The sequence below is a fragment of the Ctenocephalides felis genome, unplaced genomic scaffold (genome assembly GCF_003426905.1).
Source record: "Ctenocephalides felis isolate EL2017-DRISC unplaced genomic scaffold, ASM342690v1 CF-g0.4_SCAFFOLD_01886, whole genome shotgun sequence".
NCBI classification, from domain to species: domain Eukaryota; kingdom Metazoa; phylum Arthropoda; class Insecta; order Siphonaptera; family Pulicidae; genus Ctenocephalides; species Ctenocephalides felis.
Genome location: NW_020538040.1, coordinates 174,438,859 through 174,458,624, shown reverse-complemented (window position 1 = coordinate 174,458,624; position 19,766 = coordinate 174,438,859). Strand labels below are relative to the sequence as shown.

At 28.7% G+C, this 19,766-nt stretch overlaps 1 protein-coding gene across 1 annotated transcript in view; it reads right to left on the bottom strand.

The window, feature by feature from the left end:
- Positions 1 to 19,766, bottom strand: part of LOC113378331 (serine proteinase stubble-like) — a 61,142-nt gene that overhangs the window by 24,887 nt on the left and 16,489 nt on the right. The window lies entirely within an intron of this gene.

Here is a 19,766-nt window from a genome sequence, read left to right as displayed (position 1 = left end):
AAAATTTGATTTTATAACTAATCCAACGTATTTAAAGATAATATTTCAGTATTTCCACGTAGACAAATGTTCAAATTACCATTTAATTTATTTTTCTTCAAAATGCTAGTAAATTAACAAAATTATGGCTAATCAAAAAAGTGACACAACAGTACCCAGTCTCCTCTACTCAAGTAAAATTGATCAGAATGTTTGCCATAAAAATATTTTTTATATTTGTTGTTGGCATATAATTTCTTATATATCATATTGAAAGAAGAATATTGTTCTTATATTAATAATAAAATAGTAAATAATATTGTAAAAACAATATAGAGCCTTTAATGGAAGCGCCATTTGAAGTGCTAACATTTGAAAAAAATATATTTATTTCAAATTGCTGCAACATATCATGTTTTAACAAAATAAATTATAATCGAAATGAAAATGAATATTAATGTCATTTTTTATATATTTTCTTCAAAAACAAGTGATTGCATTTTAAATGGACTAGCCCATATAGATGAGTGTTCTCTATAAATAAAAAACAAACACTACTAATTCATACGATATAATTTATTAATATAAAATAATAAAATTCCATGTATGCTAAAACAAGGGAATAATTAACAAATTAAAAACAATTCATAATTACAGAAAAAAGCAAAACAATTGAATTTCAGTTTCGTATTCCTATTCTGATGTATGCAAAACAAAGAATTACTGTTATAAGTGATTAGAATAAAAATAAGTAACAGTAAAATCTCATTTATATAGATCACACTCAGACAAGCAATTCATTGTTACGTCAGTCACATCATAAAAATTTTCTCAAGTTATTAGAAATTCAATTTCAATCTTCTCCAATACACAAAGTCAACAGTCAACCTTCATGTTTTACTCACTCTCATTAATAATAAAAATATTGTTGCTACTTAAAAAAGTAGTAATTCATAGAAATAGTGAACTTTTCTCAATTTCTCAATTTTTTAGAAATTTTATCCAATACACAAAGTCAACAGTCAGCTTTCATTATTTTACTCACTCTCATTAATTCCAATGATTTAATAAAAATGCTTCTGCTGTTTAAAAAAAAATTGGATGATTTATGAAAATGGTCCACTTTGTTACTCGTTGTATAATAAAATAATAAAACAATAAAATGGCAATCATACTTTATATTGTTTTAATGGCGCTTTTAGTATCCACGTTCTAAATTTAGCTTATGTGAGATGAAATAATATTTTCAAGTCTTCTGCTAAATTATAACAAATGAAATTAAGGTGGAATGAAATTGAAAATTATGAGAAATCATACTAAAAGTGAAAATATAATTATGGTTAAGTCAGTATTCGTGGGATTTCGCGAATAATGTATTTTGGGTATACGAATCCAACTGGATTCAGATAATAATTGAAGTGGGAGTGATTTATTATCTAGTAATGTACAATATGATTTTTTTTGGTTTATTATTAAGGATTTCATAAGCTGTTGTGATGAATTGACTTAACAAACAACGTCAGTTTTATAGATGGCAACCCAAACGGTTGCACTATTTCTATGTGATGATTTTTTTTTATTACAATTTATGTGATGCTGATAATTTTTATTGATGCAGCCATGTGAAGTTTATTTTCACTTCGAAAGATATTGCTGAGTGAAAAAAATGTCACTACTTCTTGATATCAGACAGTCTAAGAGAGATATCAAACCTGAAACTACTTATTTAATTACCATAGCTCTAACCACTTATCCACAGAAGATCCTTAACAAAATTGTATGATTTGGGAACATCTTACGTTAGACATGATTTTTTACATTATTACAATAGTTTATTCAACTTTTGATCACAAGATTTAGATATAAACATTAATTTATCATAATACCACCAAGTATGGCGTTGATGTACTTGACTAAATGGTAAAAAATATTCTACATGATTTTTTTGATAATATTTTTTTATATAAATTTTGGCTTAAAATTTGGCTTAGAACTATTTTTTCCAAAAACTTCCATCTTCTTGCAAAACAAATGAAAAATCTGTACCGTGTAAGGAACGTAAGTTTATTGAAGTAATTTGTATTATTCGAGATTACTATATTGACAAGAGCCTGAAATAATATCTATTATTATTGATTACGGCTTGCTTATGAATAAATCTTATATATAAAAATGGATCGCAAAATGTGTTGGTAAGCGCATAACTCAACAACGCCTGGACCAATTTGGCCAATTCTTTTTTTAAAATGTTCGTTGAAGTCCAAGGATGATTGTTACGGTAAGAAAAAAACGAATAATCGCCGGGAAAACCCTAAAAACAGCCCTTTTCTTCTTTAATCGAGTAGGCAACGCAATTTGTAAAAAAAACAATGATCTATGTCATGACATTTTGTGTAGTTTTTGAGATTCTAATTTTGAATATATTTATATAAACATAGAAATATCTTTCTATTAAACATTGATGTAAATTAATTAAATTTCAAAATTCAAGAACAAATTACAGGCGAATCAGTTGATTCGGCAACTAACCAAGACGATCCCCCGGATCCCGGAATTTTTAAACTCGCTGGATTTTCTAGGATTGTCACCTCACAATCTTCAATTAAAGGTTGGATCGCAATTATAATGTTGCGAAATATCGACCAACTATATTCAAAGGATAGCATAAAGCAGAAGATGTTCTCGCACCATGCATCCCAATGCGTTTCCAGTGCGTTTATGGTATCATTAAGTGTTTGTGGTATTAATTTAGAAAACCCATGTTTCTCACATGGAAAATTGCATGTTGTTTGTTCCCGTATTGAAAAACCATCAGATTTGTTTGTCTATGCGCCAGGTAATCAAACAAAAAACATCGTTTATCACAAAGCACTACAATGAAAATTGAACTGATTTTTGAATTATGATTTACATTATTAAAATTATTTACTTTTAAATGCTTATAGTGTTTTATTTAATTATTTTTAATTCACACCGAAGTATTACCAGAGTGAGGGTTCTGTTCAGGATAATTTTTTGCAAAGAATACAAAAAAGGTAGGCACAAAACACCGCCACATTACATTTTTTTTGACAGGACGAAGTCTGTCGGGCCGGCTAGTAAATAAATATATAACTTTGACGTTATTACTAATATGGAAAATATTGTTATGAGCAAGACAGATACTACAGCTGCTCAAAGAATGAAACTGTATCGCCAGGGAAAATAGTCAAAAAAAAAAACAAGCAGTCAATGAATATATGTTAATTTCAATTACATGAAGTTCTACAAACACAATTACATGATGAGTAAAATTGTGAAAACCATATTTCTTTAGGCGTTCTTTTACATAACCCACTGTATGAACCAATATTATAGAATTTATTAATCAGCAATTACTTCAATTCTTTAATGACGGTCTAAGACCTAAATGCTAATTACAATAGCAAACCTATAATTTCATATTTGAAGTATGACTTTAATTACATTATCGTTTTCAAATATTATAAATATTTTTAATACTATTGCAAAATATTGCCTCAATTCAGTAAAAATGAGTATATAACCAACATCCGTAAATCTAGTGTTAGCTCAAGAGTTTGTTTGGGAAATGATACAATTTTTTCTTGGTGTTTTAATGTTTATATAAAAAAATGTTTTAATTTTGTGCTTTTTCGTAAATTAGTAGTTAGAGCTATGGGATTCCAATCAGAAGACCCAGATTTGATACCCAATAAAAAATCGTCACTAATACAAATAATAAAAATTCATCACATAGAGATAGGTCAATTTTTTGTGTTATATTTTTCGCGTTATTAATTGTTTATTGATGACACATATCAATTGTCGAAACCTATGAATAAAGTCAAATTAAAAGTACTAAAAAAATTAAAGCAAATCAAAATTTCCAGTATATTTTTGTGGTTCGACTAATTGGCTGCATCATATAAGAAATTATTTTAGGTATGAATTTTTTTTCTGCTGTATTATATCAATCCCAAACCTCTTGCGTGATAGTAACGACATAAATATATTATTAAGCTGTCATCGTTACATGAAATGTTTAAATAAAAATCTGGCGAACACGTCCTCCGATTTAGCCAACATATTTTATTTCGACGATGACTGGCCGATTATTAGTCTAATTCCAGATGTGGGAAAACAGTTAGACATTAAGGTAGACGGAAGAACGGAACCTCTCTGAATATAAAGAAAATGAATAATACAACAATTTTGATTTCCGGCATATCTAAAAATAAAACTTGTTTCTAACGCCATAAAGCAAACATGTAAAGCTATTAATAAAATTCTATGAGTTGCTTTAATTTATCTTTTGCTTAATCGATTTATTCGATTTTTAATAAGAAACCGCATATTAATTTTTTTATCCTGAACGAATTTTTGGATATTTTGAAACAATAATTTATTAATTAAACACACCTTTTATAAAAATTATGTCATAAAAAGCCATTAACGCCATAAATATAACAAAGCAGCAAAAATGCATAAATCGTTATTAATGAAATTCCAAAGGTTGCTTTAATTTGAAATTTTACTTTTAATAAGTAACTGAATATTAATTATTTTATATGAACTTTCAAATATTAAAAAATAACTATAAACTACATATTTTTTCGATTTTTTTATATTCTTATTTTTAAGTTTTATGTTGAATGGCTATAAAAAACATGTTAATTTATTTAGTAATCTTCCTGGTATGGTATATGTATATTGTTTGAATTATATTTTTTTTTTTTTTTTGTAAAAGTATTTATATTATTGTTCAATTATTCAGAACTCCTAAATGATGACACAAGGAAGTAAAAAAGATATATCTAATCTAATTTAAATTTTTTAAAAGGAAAACGCATATATTATAAATTTCTGCTTGAAGTTATGAAAATTGAACAAAATAATGCATAAGATGTAAAATGTATTAACGATTTAAACAAAAATATATTTTACATTTTTTTTATTTATCTTGAAATTTTTTGTCTAAGAAGCTCAATATTTATTTCGACTAATATTGTATGTCAAATGTTTATAAAAATATAACAAAATATTAAACAAAATGTAACAAGAATATATTAAACAATTTCAACAATTTTTATTTTCATTTAAGCTGAAATTTTATTGTAAGTTTGATAAGTTCAGTATTGCAAATCATTATTACAATTAGTATTCATTATTGCAAATAATATTCTCTATCTAAGAGATTTAATGTATATTACAATATATATTGTATGTCAAAAATGTTGGTTGATATCAAACAATTTAAGCTTTTGTATATATTTATTGTATTTAATAATGTATGTTAAGTAGATATGATTGGTTTTTTGAAATTTGAACAAAATATTGCACAAAATTTTAAGAGAACCAATTTAAAGAAATCACATAATTTAAACAATACCATTTCAAAAAATTCAAGCTTGAAAATATAAAGTAATTTAAATAATGTTTTTCAACATTTTTTAACACTGAAACTTTACTGTTTCTGAAAAGTTCCATATTTACAGTAAATCAAATATTTTTTCTTGAACTTTTGAAAATTGACCTAAATAATAAATGATATTTAAAGAAAATATATTGAACAATTTAAATAATATTTTTTTCTATTTTTTTAATTTGACACTGAAATTCTTGCATCTCTATCTAAGAGATTTTTTGTATTCATATCAAACAATTTAAGCTTTTTTTTTAATTTGACTGTAAAATTTTTTTGTACATTTGTCTAAAGGATTAAATATTTATTGAAATTGATAATATAATTTGAAATTTTAAGAAATTATTACACAAAATTTTAAGAACCAATTTAAAGAGAACATATAATGCAATTAAAACAATATCCTTTCAAACATTTGCTTGAAAATATCAAGTAATTTAAATAATGATTTTTTTTACATTTTGTAAATTTAACACTGAAACTTTATTGTGTATGTGAAGTTCAATATTTATTGTTAATGAAATATCTTTGCTTGAATTTTAAAAAATTGAATGAAATAATAAATGATATTTTAAGAGAACATAACTTTAATAAAATGATATATGTGTGTGTCTATAAGATTAATAATTATAGTAAATAATATTGATTATAATTGCATAATTAATACTGCAATATGAAAAATTAACAGAAAACGTAAAGAGAACATACCAAACAATTGTACATGGCCAAGTTTGTAAATCAAGAAAGCCAACAAAACAAACATTTGAACATTATTTTTTTATTTAGTCTGAAATTTTATTAAATGTCAAATAATGTAATGTAATGTAACGAGAATATATCAAACAATTTGATCAATGGTGAATTTTTAACATTTTTTCATTTCACCTGAAATTTTATTAAATGTCTAATAAGGGGTTCAAGGAACCTACGATGAGCCACCGATATAAATATATATATATATATATATATATATATATATATATATATATAATGTAATCGATACATATGTATATTATATATGTTTATCGTTAGTGTACGAGGTTTATATGTGGCATGTATATGTGTTCTTTCTTTCTGTGCGTTTTAAAAGTTACTGCTTCTTAACGGTATATTACATTCCACTATATCTGTCTAATGTAAAATAGTGTTAGTGTTAGTGTTAGTATATTTATGTGTACGCATTGGTGCTTCAAATTTCGACATTTCGAAGAAAATGCAAAGAAATTTGTACATCGACAACGACACAAGCACCTATTTCCCATTGTTACAGGTAAAAATATGAACGCAACAACCTTAAAGATTTTATCGTATTACGTGCATCATCTCCAAATCGTTGGAATAAAAAAAATATTATAAAATATTTTATAAATAAAATAAAAATCCAGCACTTGTTTTATTAATGAGCTGTCTTCCTTGGTAATAAAATTAATCCCATAGAATATGTCGTATCGATTGACTAGAAAAGGTGTATTAAAATCACATTTAAGAAGATTAAAATAAATTAAATTTGTAAAGCTTTAATAACTCACTATCATTATCGGTAAATCTTTCTCTTCTTCATAGGATGACATAATATTTATAGACAATTCAATTAAAAAAAGACACACACAGATATCCATCTATAAATTTTTGAGTACTTAATTTTAATATTAAGAATTGTGTACAATGCATTGATATAAAAATTAAATGTCTAATAAAGGCGCCAGTTGACATTATGGCAAAATACTCATATAAAATGGTACTAAAAACTATCATAATAGTATGTATTTGCTGTGCGCTCAAGCGCTTTACAAATAAAATCTAACTTCTCGCATGTTTTAGGAATGCACATAACAAAGATGCAGTTATGATAACATTCAGTTTTTGACGTTTGTGCGTTTGCTAGGTTAGGTTTTGTGTCTGAAAAGCCTGACTGCACAGCAACCACAAAGCATATGACAGTTTTTAGTACCATTTTATATTAGAAACACGGCGTAACATAGCCTTACCGTAAAATTGGTCTATTTTACTGTAGAATCAATCCCAAAATTTTATTTTTGTTTGAAGAACTAAAAACTGAGTTATAAATTTTTGCCTTATGTTTTTGATTTTTTGTTTGGCAAACGTATTACATGATTTTTTAAGAGCAAGCTTTATGTTTAATTAAATAAAATATACTATTTATTTTAACTTGTACAGTTTCGAAGACAAAATAGGTCTTAGCAATCAGCTAAAAAGTATACAAAAGTAAGTACGATAGTAGATTAATACACAATAATATATATATATATATATATATATATATATATATATACATATATATATATAAATAATTATTTAAATTAAACATTTATTATCAATCAATAAATACACAATATGAAAAACAATGAATATTTAATGAGGAAATTAAAAATCACTACATAATTTTATAATTTAACTTTTAGTTTATTATTTTATTTTATTGATTTGTTTTTTCATTAAACAATGCCTTTAAATTAGTGTTTCCTGGTTTGAATTTTTTAATGTGCTGAGTTATGACACACATACAGTGAAGAAACGTGAATAGTTAAATATTTATTGCTTTATATTTCGACTATTTGACTAAAAATACACATTTGAAAAAATTGTGTATGTTTATATACATTTTTTTTTAAAAAGAAGATCAACAGTCGAAAGCCGATTGAAAAATAAAGTATTTAAAAAAAAGAATCCTTTATTCAAGGTTCATTCAGGCAGTATCACAAAAAATAGATATATGAATTCAAAAATGAAAAAAAAAATTGATGGTTGATGTGTCTAAATATTGATACGTTTCTCAAATTGAACTTATTGATTTTTATTATAAAAAAGTGCACAAGGACTACTTTGGTTTAATAAATATAAGACCAATAATACTCTATTATATTTACACTGTAGTACTTCTTAGGTTCCTGTTATTTTTAGTTTCTCTCTTTTTTCAATAAATTGTTATATGGTTATTATCCGAACATAATTTATCCAACAAATGAAAAACAATGAGTTTTTTATAGATGTTTAATTACGACGTTTCGGAACAAGATACGTTCCATCATCAGATTTTTCTGTTAAAAGCATTTTTTCATGAAATAACAATGTTGATGATGATGATGACAAACTGTTAAAAAATATATAAAAAATAATTTATTTTCTCTTAAATAAGACAAAATTATGTAGAAAAATATTACAAATTAAAAAGCAAAAATTATTTACTGGAATATTGATATATTAAACCAAATCAATCATTTTTGGTCAAAAGCATTTTAAAAACTATTATTGCAGAATATTTGAAAATTTCTGACAATTGACAAGTGCACTTATAAGTTATGTAGGAAAATATTACAAATTGAGAAGCAAAAATTATTTACTGGAATATTGATCTATAAATCCACATCCATTTTTGGTCAAAAGCATTTGTAAAAAGAATTATTGCAGAATATTTAAAATTTTTTGACAATTGACAAGTGCACTTGTAAATTATGTAGAAAAATTTTACTAATTGAGAAGCAAAAATTATTTACCTCCAATATTAATCAATAAAACCATATCGCTCATTTTTGGTAAAAATCATTTGTGAAAAGGATTATTGCAAAATATTTGAAAATTTTTGACAATTGACAAGTGCACTTGTAAATCACGTACAAAAGTATTACAAATTGAGAAGTAAAATTATTTAGCTGCAATATTGATCTATAAAACACTATCACTCATTTTTTGTCAAAAGCATTTGTGAAAAAAATATATTGCATTTACTTTTGACAATTGACAAGTGCACTTGTAGATTATTTTTTCGATACAATTTACAAGTGCTTTCGACACTTGATGTGTGTCATCATATAGAAGTTACAAGGTCAAAAGCATGAAACCTATACATCTTAATTAAATTAAAGATTTTGACGGAATTTAACACAACACCATAATTATGAGAAAAAGGAGAATAATGGAGCAAAAAATCATACTACCCTGTAAAAGTGACGGAACCAATGCCGCATTGGGCGTTAAAACATTTTTTTAAATATATATATATATATATATATATATATATAACCTGGAAATGAAAAAAATGTGTCACGAATCGCATTTCTGAACCACACCAAATAGTACCGCATGACTCGTATCAGGCAGTGACTCACGGAAATTGACAATATAACTGTGGATCTCCAGATAGCGGTCCACAGCAACTAATAAGATGAATAAAATTAACAATTCACAAAATTGATTGTCTATCGATCCAGCTCAATTGCGGTCAACCTGGCCTGCTACTGTCAATTCAGGTTTTACAATCCTCTAACACTATATGATCCGCAATATAATGTATTACGATTACGAATTCCTGTCCAAGAAAAGCTTTATTGAATCCGATTCGCTTCTGAAGTTTTTCATAACACTAGTTCAGAGTCCGTTCGGAAATAAAGAGGTCGAGCTTGCTGCACTCGAGATAGGAATAGGTGTTTATTATCGCCAGTTTATACTTATATCCCACGACGGAATTTAGGTCGAACGGCATCGAATCACAAAAGGAAAAAATGAATAGTCACTTAAATGTTGTCACCCGATTTGGTTTAGAGATCCAGTCTGGTCCAAACTCATCGAGCAGATCGGGTCAAGGAGAACAGAACAAGACAACATCGATAGATCTTAATGAATGACGAACGAATTTTGGAATATATAAAGGTAATAGATCTTTACCAAGTCAATTAATTTGGAAACCAATTTTGTTTGAAGAATTTTAACAATTAGACAAATTGGAATTTACTTGAAATTTAATCATATAACTGTGCTTGACAAATGTAGTAATAGTCATAAGAATAGTCATAATGAAGTAGCAAAATTTTGGGTATTGACGTGTATATTCGTTGTGTATATAAAAAAGTGATCATTTGCTATTTGAATTAAAATTTTTGAAAAAAAAAACAAAATATTTTCTGAAATGACAAACTGTTTAGAACGTTTGTTTGTTTGAAAAGATTTATTTATTCAATAATATATTGCACAAAGGAAATGTGAGTTATTAGGATTTTGTATATCTATCTTATGATAATAGTACTATTCATTATTAACTAATCATTTGAAACACTATTGATAATAATTGTTTAGACTGTTTTGAGGCTATGACTGTATAAAATAAGTAATTTTAAATGGCATTTTATTTTAAAGCAAGTTGCATAAACTTGCCTGAAATATGGAAATAATATAAAGCAGTTTTCCTTTTTAACTGTTTTTTTTAATTAATTTATCTTGAAATCCACTGAGTATATTTCTAAGACATAAAGATGAATAAATGCTATAACTATTCCTCTACCGAATCCAATAAAAATATTTCTTTAACTATTGTTCATTATTTCACAATTAATCATTTTCTAGAGAAAGTGCGGTGTACCAAGCAATACCATTTTTTGCATGTTACTACTAACCCCAAGGGTTTGTTATAACTATCCTCAGATGTGATTTTTTTACATTAATCAAGATAACTATTTAAGCAATTTAGTAATCACAAAAATTGTTACGCATTATCAAAAAATGATAAAATTAAATAAAATATACATATAAATTATATGAATTATATGAACTATATATAATTTAAAATTAGTCGATAATCATAACGCAAACTGAAATTTTATGGTAGTATAATTTTATATTACATGTTAAAAATGACGGACCTGCACAGTTCTGTACACTGCATCTGCCTGCAGGACAGTAGCTATGACAAAATTATGCAGGTCCAATCGAGACAAGGAAATATTTTAATATCGTTTAAGATACTATTGAAAATTACTATTTACCCCCAACTCTATTGAAAAAAAATATCTGTTACTATTTATCCCCGTTACAATAAGCCCCCAGCTCCCCTAAATGATCAATAATTATACTATTCTTACTTTCTTTTATTTACTTGTATTATTCATTAAATTTAATCCGCTTTAGTTTAAAAGAGAAGTATAATGTATCAATAAAAATTTTATTTTTTTTTTAAAAAAAAAAACATCTTTTTTATCCGATATTTTAGCAGAGCAACTTACTCTGTGATTGACGAATATACTCGTCATGATTCGGACGATATAAAACTGTGCGAACAGTTCGATGTGAGCGTCACAGTTAACTGGTTAAATAAAATAGTCAATTAATTTTAAAATCAATTTGTTTCGAAAATTTTCAACAATTAGACAAATTGAAATCTTAAATACCCCGCTTGAAATTTAACAAGAATATAAATTCAATATTTGCTCGAATGTTGCAACGCAAACCTGTATCACTCAAAAATAACTATGCTAATAAATATATTTGTCCTGGAACTTCAGATCATTAGTGAACAATAGAATATTTGTATTCGGGCAAATTTTAGAAAGTGGGCGAAAGAAAGCGAAAAGACAAAATACGTGCGAAAGTTACGAGATAAAATTCAAAATAATTTGCTATGAGTCAAGTGTTTGCATATGGGAACAACCCATATTATATCACTAAAAATAATGTTAATATGTTACTAGTAACTCTATAGATTCATCATTCTAGAAACTAAAACCATGAAGAATGAATTTACTCTATTGAATAGGTTTTTTGCCAAACTTTTTTGTATCTTGGAGCTTTTGGGCTTTGCCAGGTGGAACATAGCATGTACATTTGATGATAATAATAAAAAAAATAAAAGAATAAATGTTTAATTATCAGCATTTGGCAAAAACTTTGTAATGTTTAATCTCACATCTCCAGGGTAGATAGATAGAAGATCACTGTTTTACAACTATTAAATCGTTTTTTATCTTTATTATCCAGAAATATTATGACAGTCTCAAATAACGCAAAGAATATTGTCATGCCTTTCAATAGTCAGCAAATTGTGTCTTTATAAGATCAACGATATTTCGACCAAAAATCGAATGCCTACTTATGGTACAACTAATACAATTTTATAAAAAAGAATACTTTTTAGTCTATTTATAAATTGTGTATATGACTATTTATTATAGATGGTATAATATAGGTATTCACTATCGTTGACCCCCATTTTCATTTGGAGGATCCTAAACATTTTTTTCGCTGATGTGGACCCCGGAATTTTGTCAAGACCCTTGGGGTCCATGTGCACTATCACTACTCTATTGTAAAGATTGAAAAGGTACAGAAACCAAAAATTCCTTGGTAAAGATAGCTGTATCAAATTAAGTAGTTGTTTATTGAGGACGAGATGAAAACAGTTGCCGGTTATTATTAATTTTTATTTACTCTTAGTTCTATTATTGCATATGACTTTTTATTATAGATAGTATAATATAGGTTAATAGATATTAATGTGGTGTATGGTGATACAGTACAGTTGACCCCCATTTTCATTTCGTGGACTCCAAATTTGTTTTTCGCTGTCGTGGACTCCCTGAAAGTTATCATGAACCACTGGAGGTCTATGTAGACCACTTTGGATATCTCGGCTCTATTGTAAAAATAGTAGAAGAATAGAAAACTAACTAAAAATAGGTAAAGATAGCTGTATCAAATGAAATTCTTCATTTAGGGTTTTAGGACGAGATGAAAACAGTTATTAATAATTTATTAGCCGGTTATTAATAATTTTTATTAACTTTTTATTTCTATTATTAAATGCTGCATATGACTTTTTATCATAGATAGTGCAATATAATTAAATAGATTTTTTTCGCTGACGTGGACCCCCTGAAAGAAGTCGTAAACCTCCAGGGGTCCATGTGGACCGCTTTGGGTATCTCTTCTCTATTGTAAAGTATGTAGAAGAATAGAAAACAGAAATTCCTTGTTAAAGATAGCTGTATCAAATAAAGTAGTTGTTTATTTAGGCTTTTAGGACGAGATAAAAACAGTTGCCGGTTATTCCAGTACGAAACAACAAAAGTGTATCTACATAATATTCACTTATGCGTACTCCGGAATTAAATGTAAAACAAAATGTAAGAAAAAGTACATTTCGATAAGCTTAAAAGTTCATTGACATCTTATTGAAGAATGTACACCTGAGTTTATCTTATGCAATGATCTTGACATTGTCTACAATGTCGACACGCTCGGCTGAGCGCATTTAACTAATAAATCAGCGAATTAAGTCATACTCGTAGTGTTGAATTCGCGAAGCGATCCCGACGAAATACCGACGAACGGTTAAATTGCTTTTAAGTGAACTCAGCAAACAATTTTAGTCGATGTTCATCGTCTTCGGCACAAGAAACCCAGTTGCCAGCGTTGTCATCTGACCGTTATTATCAACACGTAATAGTGTCAGCGGAGTACGTACTACAGCCACGCGTATTATACGTGGGTATTCATTCTATGACGATTATTAAAGTTTGTTTATACATATGTCTATACTAGGTACATATTAAATAAACATTCGTATGTTTGCACAGATAGGAATATTGTGTGCACTTCATTCCAGGATGCTCCATTAGTACTAATTACGGTACTGCTAATGACTCTGCACTTTAAATTATGTACTACATTACTGTAGTTCCACTGGTACATAAGATAGAACTTCGTAAATTTGAATCCGTTTTTGACATATATATATATTCATCTTTTGTTTCTAATTACATACAGGTTGTCCCAGAACTCAACGTCAAGCCAAAAATCTAGAATTTCATCTCATGCAGTTTCTAAATTATGAACTTCCAAGTACAGCCTTGAGGGTATTGTTATAATTATCCGTGAGTATTCTACGTTGATTATTAAAGTTTGTTTATAAAAATGTCTATAATAGGCACATATCGAACATTAATATATTTGCACACATAGAAATATTGTGTTCACTTCATCCCAGGATGCTCCATTAGTACTAATTACGGTACTGCTAACGATTCTTAATTTCAAATTATATGTATGAGCTAGTGCTTATGTAAAAATACCGAAAATACCGGTATTTTTAAGGTAAATACCAATATTAACACCGCCAAAAAAATATAGTAAAGTATACCGGTTTTCGGTATCCCGGTATTGCATTCCCTACTGCTAATGACTCTGCTCTCCAAATTATAATATGTTATACTAATTATTAATAATTATTATGACTCAAGTACATTTGATTACTTATATACAGGGTGTCCCAAAACAAAACATCAAGCCAAAAAAACTATTATTTTTTTTATCCCATGCAGTTTGGAAATTATGAGCTTTCAAGTACATCCTAGAGCTTTGGGTATTGTTATTATTGTACGTGGGTATTTTTCAACGATAATTAAAGTTTGTTTATACAAATGTCTATATCGGGTACATAATAAACATTCACATGTATGCCTGATGGGAATATTGTGTGCAATTAATTTCAGGATGCACTAATAACGATACTGCTAATGACTCTGCACTTCAAATTATGTTCTGCTAATTATGTTCCCAGTACATTTTTTGATAGTTTTGATAGATAAATTGGAACATCGTAAAAAAGTACATTTTTATATTGGCATGTATATTTATTTGTTGATTATATTTATATACAGGGTGTCCCAGAACTCAACGATAATTAGGAGCTTATATTTTTCTTGTAACATGAGGGAGCTAAGGGCATTTTGTAACAGGAGTAAGTAGTAACAGACGTTTTTCAATAAAATCTTAAATAATATTAAATCATTTTCATTATCTCGATTAGGCATGTAAATCCCCGCAATAAACAGAAGTGTGCAGGTGCGTCATTTTTGTCAGAAAACATGAAATTGAACTATCATAAAATTTCGGTTGATGTTATTATTATCGATTAATTTTAAATTTTATATACCTTACTTTTTTTTACCTTCACGAAGGAGAAGTTTATGTTTTCATGGAAAAATCTGATTCGCTAATTTTATCTTTTCTCGACGTTTCAAGCCATTCTGAATAGAATGAGACCAAATTTGGAAAAAGTATGTATGTGTGTGTGTGTATGTGTATGTGAACAGATTTTTTTTAAAATTTTTATTTGGCCTCTCTTACTCTGAGCATTTAGCCACCTACAACATTTTTATTTATTTACATTCTAATTTTTTATATCACTTTCAATCTATTTATATATACCTTACTTCGTTTCGAATTTATCAATCTTTGATAACGTGTAACAATTTTTGTAATTGCTGAATTATTTAAATAGTTATCTTGATTAATGCACAAAAAATCACACGTGGGGTTAGTTGAAACAAATTCTTTGGGCTAGTTGTAACATACAAGAATTATATATAGGTTCAAATGAAGATGATTGGGTGGAATGCATAGTTTGTAAGATATGTACATGGCACATGTAATGCCATTTACGTCGATTTATGATAAGAATCTCCATTTCAGGAGTCACTATATATTATGTATTAATTATAGTTTACATTGATTTAGGAAAACAATTACTTAAAAACTTGTCAAATTTTCTTGAAATTAAGCAAGGAATAAATTATGAGAGGTATTATTGTCGTTACTTCTTGCCCCGGTAGATGTTACAACTAGCCCCACCCGGGGTAAGTTGTAACACCTCACTTTTTCTAGAAAAGGAATAATTGTGAAATAATAAAAAATAGTTATGGAAATATTTTTACTTGATTCGGTAAAGGAAAGGCTGAATCATCAATCCATCCTTATTTCGTACAAATATAACCAGTGGACCTCGAGATATATTAATTACATCAAGAAAACTGTTACAACACGTTCCTAGTTCCTCTTTACTACAAACATCTATGTCACTAATTTTAATATGCATTATATTTTAATTTCCCAGATAAATTCAACTACCGTTACAGTTTGTGACAGTCAAACGGCATTGGGTTGGACCATCTTTCAAGGATTTATTAGCATACCTCATACGTGCGAGCGCGAGCCGTACGTGCCGCTCGTGGAGGAGACAATAGCCGTCGAATGCGCGCGACGAAATTACGGAGCGAAAGTGCCAGATGAACGTGCAATATGCGGAATAAAAAGGCATAGTGCGAACTGGCGGTAGTTCAGCGGCACAGTTGATAGGGAAGACCGGATACGTTTGTTCCAGGGTACGGTCAATTGTCGGTACGGTTTGTGCCAGGGTACAGTCGTCATAACAGCTAAACTATAGTGATTTTGAGATAGGATCCAAAAGATGAAAAGATGAAGTATGTTTGTTCGAACAAGTTTTCATTATTGCTTTTGGTCAGTGCCTTACATTAACTTGATCCGTAAACCGCATTGATTTAAGAGTCAAAAGAAAAGCCCTGTCCACACGACACTTGTTTCGTTGCTTTTTTGGTCTGCTGACGTCATATCGATCTCCATTTGTTTCCAGCAAGCGAGATTTTGATATTAGAACGAGCGCTATTTTTGTGGATGAACCATAAACCTAAGAATAAAGCCCGAATCACACGACAATTGTTTTCTGGACTGGCTACATATCATGCTTGATTTTTAAGTGTGATTTGTTTTAGCTCGCTTGATTTTTGAGTGTGATTTGTTCTGGCTTGCTAGATTTTTGAATGATATTTGTTTTAGCTTGCTAGATTATTAAATATCATAAATCACATGACCAAAAGTTGCCTCCCTATTGGTTTGAACGAACAAATCCATTCAACAAAAATAACGCACGTTCTAACTTTTCACGACATTTTGCCGATTTGACAACTAGCATGCTAGCCAGAAGACAAAAAAAGCCTCGTGTGATTAGGGTTTTATAGCGTGCGCTATTCTTGAGGATGGATTCGTTCGTTCGAACCAATAAGAAAGCAGTATTTTGTCATGTGACTTATAATATCTGATAATCTAGCAAGCTAAAACAAGTTTCACGCAAAAACCTTGCAAGGTTTCTGGCAACGTGTGAAGCAAACGGCTTGAAAAACTATAATGAAATCTAGCGCCGACATCCACAACAAAATCAAGCATGCTATCCAGCCCAGAAGACAAGCGTCGTTTGAACAGGACTTAAGTTTTTTTGTTCGACTTTTTTTAATCATAACAGTTAATTGTATACAGATAGATCACTTTGCATGTTATTTTGCTGTAAGTTGAACATTAGTAGTTAATTACAAGCAATTAGTTTTTGCTTAGATAATTTAGCTCAGTCATAATAATGATTTGCTTTCAAAAGTGTACGTTGGGTACGGTTGTGACATGTATTTCTTGTCCTTTTCGAGCGAAGATTAAACAAATGAAAAATATCTAAAAATTCAAGATAAGAAAAAAAACTGCACAAAGAATTCTTGATAACTTTGTTTCAAAAATTATTTTTTGTTGTATATTGTTATATTTTATTCATAAGCTCTATTTGAATGTTTATGTTCTGTTGTGTTTTGTTTATAACAAAGACAGTCGTTATAAACCATTTTGGTGTCTATACCTATTATTTTTAACCTATTTTTATGTCTGCCACTACTGACCCCAATCGATGTCACAACCTTCCTTTGTGCCACTGTTTCTTTTTTTGTATGATTTGATTTTACAACTAATACATCGTGTTTAAGAACAGTATTTCAGTGTTTCCACGTAGACAAATATTCAAATTACCCTTTAATTCACTTTTCTCCCAGCTAAATGGTAAATTAACAAAATTATGACTAATCAAAAAAGTGGCACAACCGTACCCAGTCTCCCCTACTCTACTCTTGGCGTTCTATTTCACTTTTTGTTATGTGCGGCAAACGCGCCCACGCTCGCCGCCAAAAGTAGGTTGAGGATCGCGGCTGACTCTTTTGTTATGAGACCATCGGACAACCCATGTAGGTCTCGAAGAACGCGATTCTTGTATTTGCTAGAACACGTATTATTACTCAGCACGGACAGAAAAATTTCTTACTCACGATGTCGGCACAGAGACAGGGTATTGAAAGCTGAAATTTGGTTTGCAAATTTTAAAAGCATTTTTCCTTGTAATAGTTTCTAATGATGACATACTATGATAAAGGTGTTGTTTATCTACAGATACATTCAGAGACCAATTCTGGGATATAATAGAAATGTTAAAGCAATGCTATGTTGCGGGTCTATCTTCGTATGAGTTGGTAGTAACGAGCTGTCTTTTGTAATGTGTTTTCTATGGGATCAGGAGTTTTACACATAAAACCTAACTTCACGCATGTGTCATTGAAGAGCATCAGGAAGTTGCACTAATGATAAAATTGGTATTTGACGTTTGTGTGTATTGTAGGTTAAGTTTCATGTAAATACATAGCTGTTTGACAGTTTGTTACTACCAACTCATACGAAGATTGATCCGTAACATAACATTACCATAGCATTTATATTAGATCCGAAAATTAGACTCTGCCATTGATTAGTGGCACAGTTCAATAATCTTTCTCATTCATTCGCCATGAATTGAATCAAAAGAATTAATTAAAATAAAAAAAACTCATCATATAACAAGATAGGCAAATCAAATCTTCATTTTTAAGAAGACTTTTTTGCGTATATAATTAGTGTAATTTTACAACTACTGTATATAATTAATTCTAATTAATTTATTCAATTTTATATAATTGCTTATTTATCGCGTAACTATAAAAAATTAATGACAGTGTGTTGGTTGCCAAATAGATTTACGATAAAAAAAAAGTAATCAATCAATTAGTTCAACAATATAAATTATAATGTGTTACAAAATATTATTATATATAGGGTATAAGGCAGTGCTTAAAGGTCCGCGGGAAAAAATATCCACCACCAAAATCTTAAAAACGAGTAAAGTTAGGATTTTTTAAAGAACAATATTTGAAAGTAGAGGGCAAAAGTTGGGCAACCGGCCTTCACCTTGAAATGGTCGACTTTGCTATTACGAGATAAGGCAAAATTTTGTAACGAAAGTAATTTTTTTGTTGTTAGTCTTTTTGGTTTTGAGCACTGTTGTTTAGTTTACGAAACTTGAATATAATTTTTAAATATAGTTCATTTAATTGTTTTATAAGATGTATTTTTTAAGATTTTGCTTATATAAAGTTCTAGATTTTCAGAAAAACATTTGTTTAACGAAAAAAACTCGAATACACTTGCTGAATACAATTGATCTTCAAAAAGTGTTAATATAATATGAATAAGAGAAAAGTAAAAATTGCAATATTAATTTGATACACTTGCTTCATGACATTGCGAGCATTGTGAATTTTCAACGTAGAAAGTATTGTTGTTTCAAACGAAACGAAACTAACACATTCGCTGGGACTATGTCAAGAAATTGAATGAATCATAAAACTGATAATACTTTATGTATGTAGGTAAACTGCTCGCGTACAACATAGCAATTTTGGTTCAATTGACAACACACATGTCATCACAATAACTTTCTTTGAGATAAAAATGAAGTTTTTTCTTTAAAAGCACGTATGAGACAAGTATGGGTATTCATACGTGCCCCGATACAATAAAATCGACACCATTCACAGGAACAAATTTACCTATTTTTGACAAAAAGTTATTCGAAGAATGTGACACAAGAGGTAGTAGATTA